This window comes from Rhinopithecus bieti, unplaced genomic scaffold (assembly GCF_001698545.2).
Source record: "Rhinopithecus bieti isolate Rb0 unplaced genomic scaffold, ASM169854v2 scaffold_3878, whole genome shotgun sequence".
Taxonomy (NCBI): domain Eukaryota; kingdom Metazoa; phylum Chordata; class Mammalia; order Primates; family Cercopithecidae; genus Rhinopithecus; species Rhinopithecus bieti.
In genome coordinates this window covers 3,647,208-3,656,716 of record NW_016805059.1, presented here as the reverse complement: position 1 = coordinate 3,656,716, position 9,509 = coordinate 3,647,208, and positions in this window count along the sequence as shown.

Sequence of the window (9,509 nt, the reverse complement as noted above, 5' to 3'; positions counted from 1 at the left end):
GCTGTGAAGATTATGTAAAATGGTATATGTAAAATGTTGGCCATCCACAGCAGGAGCTCTAGAAACAGTAGCTTTTATTTTTTCTAGAATATCCCAATGCTCCATAATAAAATGTTCCCTTGTTTTGACTCTAGTGCCAGGAGTCCCTAATGAGGCACTTTTGTAGGTCACTCTTTGGCCCCACACTGCAGGCTGCTAACCAGGCTGGGCTCTCTGCCCCATGAACAGACTGTATTGTAAGCTTTGGAGGAGTAGGTTTTGTTTAGATGGAAAACTATGCAAATTAATAGGCAACAAATAATACGAGTATCATTTTTTAAAAAGCATGTGACAATAAGGGTATCTTTAAAGTGCAAAACGGGAAAAATGATTGAAGAAATTTTCAGTTGCTTAAATTATAATCTGCTGTGCATTGCCATTTTCTTTTTTCTTGTTTTTTTTGAGATGGAGTCTTGCTCTGCCACCCAGGCTGGAGTGCAATGGCGCGATCTTAGCTTACTGTAACCTCTGCCTCCCAGGTTCAAGCGATTCTCCTGCCTCAGCCTCATGAATAGCTGGGATTACAGGTGCCCACCATCATGACCGGCTAATTTTTTGTATTTTTAGTAGAGACGGGTTTTCACCATGTTGACCAGGCTGGTCTTGAACTCTTGACCTCAGGTGATCCACCCACCTTGGCCTCCCAAAGTGCTGGGATGACAGATGTGAGCTGCTGCACCAGGTTTGTCTTTTTCCTATAGATAACTACATCCTATTTGCCTTAGCTCTAATGAGAAGGATGTTTGATATATCTATATTTTTTAAGTTAATGTAATATAAACATTTAAGTATAAATGTTAATATAAACATTTAAGAGCATGAATTTACATATTTGTTATACCATAACTTTTAGCATGACTGGAATAGTTTTTACTAGTTTTAAGAGCTTCATTTGTATGGTATATAATGTAAACAGAAAGAGTAGAAATTCTATAGCTGTATGTTTCAGTTTTAAACTATATCTACTCATCACAACTTCCACAGGAAAAGTAAAATATATAACCGGTTATCTAGATATTTGCAGTTGTATAAATACAACTTAAAAATACAAAACAAAATGACAGCGTTATTTTGAATGGAGTATTTGTCTTACCCTGGGCGGATGCCAGAAATTAAATGTATTGATTTCTGAGAGCAGCTCACTCATTCACTCATTTGTCTAAATTTAGCAATCATTTACCCTACGTATATTATTTCTCTAGTCCTGCATACTATGTGCTTAAGATAGAAAGGAAAATAATGTATGGTCTTTTACTTTCAAGTCGCTTACAATTGGCGAGCAAGTCAAATACATTATACAGCTGAGAATTAAGTTAAACTATGTAAACTTGATATTTTGTAGGTCAAAACAATAATATTTGCAGTTTCATATGGTTTAATCTAATATAAAACAATGGAAAAATCTGTACGTTACATGCTGAGTTCTGTTGGAAAATACGGCAGAGTGATATATCATTTATGTATTGCTCTTTGTTTTGTTTGTGTGAGATATTTCTTTAAAATATTTAATTCAGGCCTCAAAATACAAGACGTTTCTGAAAAATTCTTGTGTCATCTATCATAAAAATCTACATGAATCTGTACATTCTTTCCAAAGACATTTGGTATCCTAATAACAAGAAGATAATGGTACTTTGACAGGAACTATTTTGTTAAAACAATATTAAGTGCATTCTTGGAAAGTACTAAAATTATTTTCTAAATTTTGAAATGACTAAATTATGAAAATTTACAAGATTTTGGCATTTATAAATACAGTCTGATCTAATGAATTCACTGGACAACATTGGCAAAGCTATTTAACTTTCTGTAGTTTTTTCTTTTTCTTTCTTTCTTTTTTTTTTTAGGGACAGCATCTTGCTCTGTTGACCAAGCTGAGTGTAGTGGCGCAATCATGGCTTACTGCACCTGAACTCCCTGGGCTCAAGGGCTCATCTCACCTCAGCTGCCTAAGTATCTGGGATTACCAGCTTGTGTATCTTATTTTCTCTATTTGTCTCGTGCATCTCAAGGGTGTTGCAAAAGTTTGTCTTTACTAAGATGCTTACTGTGAAAGGTAAATGAACTGGTAGGATGACTTATATAGGTGTGACTAATGGAGTGTTTAATGTTTATTTTCAGAACTCATCAATTTCCTGACCTCAAATGGTTTCCCCAGAAGTTACAGCTGCAAAGATAAAATAGGAATTTCCTTAATACCCAGAAGTGATTCTGAATTGCACTTAAGAACGTGAGGAGAAAAAAAAAAAGAGCCTTTTGTGATCTTGATTTATTCCATCACACTGTATTTCTCTTTAATCTCTTTATTCAGGAAAGGCACCCACCTTATTTTTTATAGTTGAACTGACTCTAGATTAATGACCACTTAATTGAATAACTTTTATCATTTTGAGATTAAGATCTATTCTGTTCCAATAATATAATAATAATTTTTTTTATCCTTAGGAATAATTTTCATGGTCTTTTACTTAAGTACTTTTAATCAAGTTCTCATTAAGTAGTTATAAGTGTGTGCGTGTGTGTGTGGGTGTGTGTGTGGAGAGAGAGGGAGAGAAAGAGAGGTGAAAGTAGTCTTTGAGTTTTCTTACTGTTTTATCTCTTTTCATTTTAACTGCAATATCAATTACATAATTCATTTTCAAGATTAATTTATCTTATCTATAATGTGCTTGATCTAGATATACTAATTTTTTGCACTTAACATGTATTAAAACTTAAATGCTAGCTTTGAAAAGTAAAACCATTATACAGATAATCAATTGATGTATTAATATCAGCAACATAGATTCATTCTCACACTGTACCTATTAAATCCATGATATTCAGCACGTTGCTAGGCTGGTTTCCCTGTGGTTCTTCTATTAAAGATTGGCAAACAAAATCTGCTGGTTGGTGTTGATTTAACAGTGACATGTTAAAAACTGGAGAAATATCATCTGCAAGGCATGTGGAATTTCCACAAACAAGGAATTATGTGAAAAAAAGGGGTAAGTCAATTACCAAGATCTATTTAATTATCTGCAGTATTTATTGGGCCCTATATTAATGGAAGGTTTTACAAAAAAATTTTACTTAGATAAAATTCAACAAAAAGTTAGTGAGAAAAACAGCAGAGAAACCTAAATTGAGGGACATTTTACAAAATTCATGATTGGTACACCAGAACAGACTTCCTTAATTTATGAAGGTTGTGAAAAGACAAAGAAAGACTAAGAAACAGGGAACCAGAGGTGATTAAGGAGATGTGACAACTAGATGTGATGTGGTATTTGGATGGGGTCCTGGACAGAAAAGGGACAGTAGTGTAAAAATTGGTGAAATCTGAATGAAGTGTGAAAGTTACACAGTAGCATGGTACCTAAGTTGGTTTCGTAGTTTTGACGAATGTACTATGGTAATGTAAGACACTAACGTTAAAGAAAACTGGGGCAGGGCATGGTAGCTCAGTCCTATAACTGGGGCCAGGTGCGGTGGCTCATGCCTATCGGGGCCAGGCATGGTGGCTCACGCCTGTAATCCCAGAACTTTAGGATGCTGAGGTGGGCGCATCGCCTGAGGCCAGGGGTTCAAGACCAGCTTGGCCAACATGGTGAAACCTCGTCTCTACTAAAAATACAAAAATTAGCTGGGTGTGGTGGCGGGCACCTGTAATCCCACCTACTTGGGAGGCTGAGGCAGGAGAATCACTTGAACCTGGGAGGTGGAGGTTGCAGTGAGCTGAGATCACACCACTGCACTCCAGCCTGGGCAACAGATTGAGACTCCGTTTAAAAAAAAAAAAAGAAAGAAAGAAAGAAAAGAAAAGACAAAGAAAACTAGGTGATAGGCTAGTGAATGCTGTATAGTACCTTTATACATTTTCTGCAAATAAAAATATGATTCCAAATTTAAAGCTTTATTTGAAAGCAAAAGAAAATATTAAAGTTTTAAAATTATATTTCCAAACTTAACATAATTCAAATCCCACACAGCAATACCAATCTTAGGAGTAAAAAACGACAAGAGTTAAAAAAAAATGTTATTTTTGTTTTATTGTCTCTGAAGCAGTTACATATATTATCTCACTTGACCCTTACCACAGCTTTGTGATGTAAGGAGAACAAATTATGAAGGAAAACATTTCCAGTCCAAGGTCTCTTCAATGTTAGGTCATATTGTTTTAATGTCACATTTTAACTATTTGTCCCTAAATATTTGAAAGCAGCCACTTTCATAACAGAGTGGAATCTGCCCTATTCTCTTTATCTGAGTAGAGTCAACATTCAGATTTATTTAGTGAGGATTCCCTACTTGCCTCAGTTCACCTCATGCTTTAAAGTTGCCAGTAGAAGAAAATCTGGGTGAGGAGCAGGGAAACCGGAGTGAGGGCCAAGGATACTGGATTTTGGATTTGGGAAACACATTTTTGACCCAGTTGTAGACATGATTAAATGTCATGATCCTGAATTTACCACGGTTTGTTCCTTCAAGCATTTCCCAATGAAATTGAGGTGAGCAAGAGCTTAAAATTGTGCCAGCTACCCTTCCCAGAAAGCTTTCCAGGCTACTACAGAGCAGTGTTCTGTAAGCCATAGTCGAGCCTACCATCAAGGCCCAGAATGAGCCAATGGCAACAGTATCATTTGGGCCAAAGCTCATGTTTATGATAACCATTAGTCTTTTCGTAATTTTTTTTTTTGAGTCAGAGTCTCACTATGTCGCCCAGGTTGGAGTGCAGTGGCGTGATTTCGGCTCACTGCAACCTCCTGGGTTCAAGCAATTCTCCTGCCTCAGCCTCCTGAGTAGCTGGGACAGTCACACGCCACCATGCCTGGCTAATTTTTGTATTTTTTTTTTTTTTTTTTGAGACGGAGTCTAGCTCTGACGCCCAGGCTGGNCCCAGAAAGCTTTCCAGGCTACTACAGAGCAGTGTTCTGTAAGCCATAGTCGAGCCTACCATCAAGGCCCAGAATGAGCCAATGGCAACAGTATCATTTGGGCCAAAGCTCATGTTTATGATAACCATTAGTCTTTTTCGTAATTTTTTTTTTTTGAGTCAGAGTCTCACTATGTCGCCCAGGTTGGAGTGCAGTGGCGTGATTTCGGCTCACTGCAACCTCCTGGGTTCAAGCAATTCTCCTGCCTCAGCCTCCTGAGTAGCTGGGACAGTCACACGCCACCATGCCTGGCTAATTTTTGTTTTTTTTTTTTTTTTTTTGAGACGGAGTCTAGCTCTGACGCCCAGGCTGGAGTGCAGTGGCGTGATCTCGGCTCACTGCAAGCTCCGCCTCCCGGGTTTATGCCATTCTCCTGCCTCAGCCTCCCAAGTAGCTGGGACTACAGGCGCCTGCCATCTCGCCCAGCTAGCTTTTGTATTTTTTAGTAGAGACGGGGTTTCACCGTGTAGACCAGGATGGTCTCGATCTCCTGACCTCGTGATCCGCCCGTCTCGGCCTCCCAAAGTGCTGGGATTACAGGCTTGAGCCACCGCGTCCGGCCCCAATTTTTGTATTTTTTAATAGAAATGGGGTTTCGCCATATTGCCCAGGCTGTTCTTGAACTCCTGACCTTGTGATCCACCCTCCTCAGCCTCCCAAAACGCTGGGATTACAGGTGTGAGCCACCGCGCCCAGCCCCTTTTTTTTTCTTTAATTTTTAAAAATTTTTTTTTATTTTGAGACGGGGTTTCGTGCTGTTGCTTAGGCTGGAGTGCAGTGGTGTAATCGCGGTTCACAGCAGTCTTGGCTTCCTGGGCTCAAATGATCTTCCGTCTTCAGCCTCCTGAGTAGCTGGCACCACACCATTCCCAGCTAATTTTTGAATTTTTCTGTATAGATGGGGTTTCTCAATGTTGCCCAGAATGATCTGGAGCTCCTGGGCTCAAGTGATCCTCCTGCCTTGGCCTCCCAAAGTGCTGGGATCATAAGTGTGAGTCACCATGCCTGGTGTTTTTTTCCTTCTTGAAGCAAAAAATATTAACAGACTTCTGGTATATAGATCATTAGTGGAGAATAATTACAATTGATGTACACTTTTATGAAGTGAGTTAATTCTGTAACAAACATTTGTTCCAAAATAATTTGTGAAATCTCTCTCCTGAGAATCAATATCATCAAAACTACGTTCTCTGATTTTAATGCAATAAATTTAGATACTAATTAAAATAGACAGTTGAAAACTCATAAACTTTAGAAAAAAAGTGTTCACTTCATAACCCTTGGGTTCAAAAGGAAATCAAGGAAAATTATAAAATACTCAGATTGTAGAAAGATCTTTTTTTTTCTTTTCATTCTGCTTTCAAACCACAAATTCACGTATGGATAGATCTTAAAAACACAATGCTGAAATAAAAAAGTGATAAGTATGATGAAGACTTCAGCAGCCATTCTCAAATGATTTGTGATGAAGGACCAGTTTTATTAAAATTCTAATCAGCCACAACCAATTTTTTATATAATACAACGAAAATAATTACTAAAAAATGAAATGTTAAAAGTAATGATATTCAAAATATAGGCCCAAATTTTATTATGAGATTTGAAAGATATAAAATTCTATCTCAATAAGTATAATCAGAACAAACATAACAGGAAAAGTTTCTCCATGCTAATTCTCAATTTTGTACTTAATGCAGAAGAGTAACAGAAGTTTGGGGACCAGTATTCTGAGTAACACTAATTTATAGCATAATGTCATTTGTATAATTTAAAAATACATACGTACACAAAAAATCCATGATTTATAAGAATGCCTATAAATGAAGAAACAAACATCAAACCTATTAAGGTGATTGTTTATTAAGGGGAAGATGGAACAAAAAGGAAATGTGAATAAATAAGAATCAACCAATCAACAGAGTGACCCAGCACAGAACAATGAGAATGAGGTACTGGGAGTGTGATAACTCAGCTTCTGTATCTGCACACGCGCACACACACACAGACAGACACACACACAAACACACACACACACATGCATGCACAAACACAAAGAGATAAATGAAATGTAGTCTTTCCCACACTCTTGATCTCTTTCACCAACTTATTTATTTATTTATTTATTTTGAGATGGAGTCTCCCTCTGTTGCCCAGGCTGGAGTGCAATGGTACGATCTTGGCTCACTGCAACCTCCACCTCCTGGGTTCAAGTGATTCTCCTGCCTCAGCCTCCCAAGTAGCTGGGACTACAGGTGTGCACCAACACATCCAGTTAATTTTTAGGTATTTTAATAGAGACAGGGTTTCACCATGTTGGCCAGGATGGTCTCAATCTCTTGACCTCGTGATTTGCCTGCCTCGGCCTCCCAAAGCGATTGTTATTTTCCATCCACTTTGACTCATCTTACTATCTTTAACTTTTTCTCCTCTTGCAGCTACATCAAAGTGATAAGAAATCAACAGGTATGCATATTTCCCACAGGGTTGAATGTGTATTTTCTTTTTACCCTTTTCATCTGAATAAACTGAAGGTATCTCTTATAAATACCTTGGCTAGTTTATACTAATTAGAATCAGAGCAAAAGAATTTTGGATCGTGGAAAGATTTCAACTATGCTGTCTATACATTTATTTTTTCATTTCTCACTCACTTTCAACCCACCCACAGATATGAAACAGAATCTTCAGAGGTATATTATAAAATCTCAGTACTTGGTCAGTAAGTCATCACCCCTCTCTGTTGATTCAAGAACTCTGCTCTGCAGTTGTACGGTTTGAAGTCACAGTATCACTACACCTGATAACTTCCTTTGGAGAAGCTTCCCTCTGTAGGTTTGTCACGGTGTAAGACACGACCCATCTGCTTTGCACTTAGCCTCGCTACTTTTCAGTGACTAGAGTTTTTCTGTGTCCAGAAATATAAAGAGGAGGGCTTAGCAACAGTCACCTGTGATTTGAGCTGTGAAAAAAAATATATAATCTGTCTCTGGAAGGCCCCAAACTCTTTTTTTCACTTAAAAGTTTTTTTGGTAGATTTCTCAACATAACCCTTTCAATTGCCACTTTATTTGAGGAGACATGACACAACTGAGTCTAGAAGGGTTTTTCATGCTTTACTTCTTACTGTAGCCCTTCAGTGCTCACCGTTGGATAATAATAACTAAACTAGTTGAATTTTGAAATTCATTTTTTTTTGTCTCTATCTCATTGGGTTGCAAAGTTAACCACAAAATTAATATGTACTCATTATAACAAGCCAAATAATGCAGAGATATCTAAAGAAAACGTTAGCAGCCCCTTTCTACCAATGAATGCTGGATTGTTCAACATGCAGATCAAGCTTGTACTCAGGATACCTACAAAAATCAGGAGACTCCAAAATGTTTTTGAAAGAATGCTATAGTTGAGATTTCAGAAGAAGCACTGGACAAGTAATCATGGGAGACATCAGGAATCTTTAGACTTCTTTATATTTATTTTGTGTTTTAGTATTTTTTTGTTTTTGAGACAAGGTCTCACTCACTCTGTTGCCCAGGTTGGAGTGCAGTGGCACAGTCACCGTTCACTGCAGGCGCAATTCCCCAGGTTCAAGCGATCCTCCCACCTCAGTTTTCCTGGTAGCTACGACTATGGGTGTGCACCACCATGCCTGGCTAACTTTTTTTGGTATTTTTTATGGAGACAGTTTTACCATGTCACCCATGCCGGTCTTGAACTCCTGGGCTCAAGTGATCTTCCCACCTTGGCCTCCCAAGTACTGATTACAAGCGTGAGCCATCGTGTCCAGCCATGTTTTAGAATTTTCATGTAATTATATATTGTAGATTGGTTGAGAGGAGAACAAGTATGTACAAATAATGATATATGTCAAGACTATATTTTGTACATAAAGTATATGTATATATAACTTTACATAACTTTTATTTTAGAATTATTTTACATCTTAAAATTTCACTTATTTTGTAAATATTTCATCATAAAAGCTATTGTGCTTATTATGTAATCATTATATTCTATTTTATTTACTAATAAACTATCTTGCCTGTCCATTCTTCCACTGTTAAATATTTTAATTTCCTACTAATATGAAATTTATGTCTATATTTTTATTTCTGTATATAACTATTTTCTTTTAAAAAATGATTTTCTTGGGATAAATCACTGGAGTGATATTGCATGAAAACTCATCAATATTTGTGTATCTCTTCATAGCTATGACCAAATTGCTCACACAAAGAATTTTATAGGTTCACAAAGGGTATACTGTATGCATTCTGGGTTTAGAAGTGGTTTGGAGGATGACAAGATGGTAGCAGGTGAGGCTGGATGTAAGAAAGGGAACAGGAAGTAGGTGATTGCCCTTATCCATGCAAGAGATGTGTATCTCAACTACAATGGTGACAATCGGTATAGAGGAAAAAAGTGAATATGATAAATATTTAGGAGGTGAATTCAGCAGACTTGATGAGTAATTGGATATAGGGAGGTATAAATTGGATATGGGGAGGAGGATTAGAGGATGAGTCACTTTTTTTTTTTTTTTTTTTTTTTTTT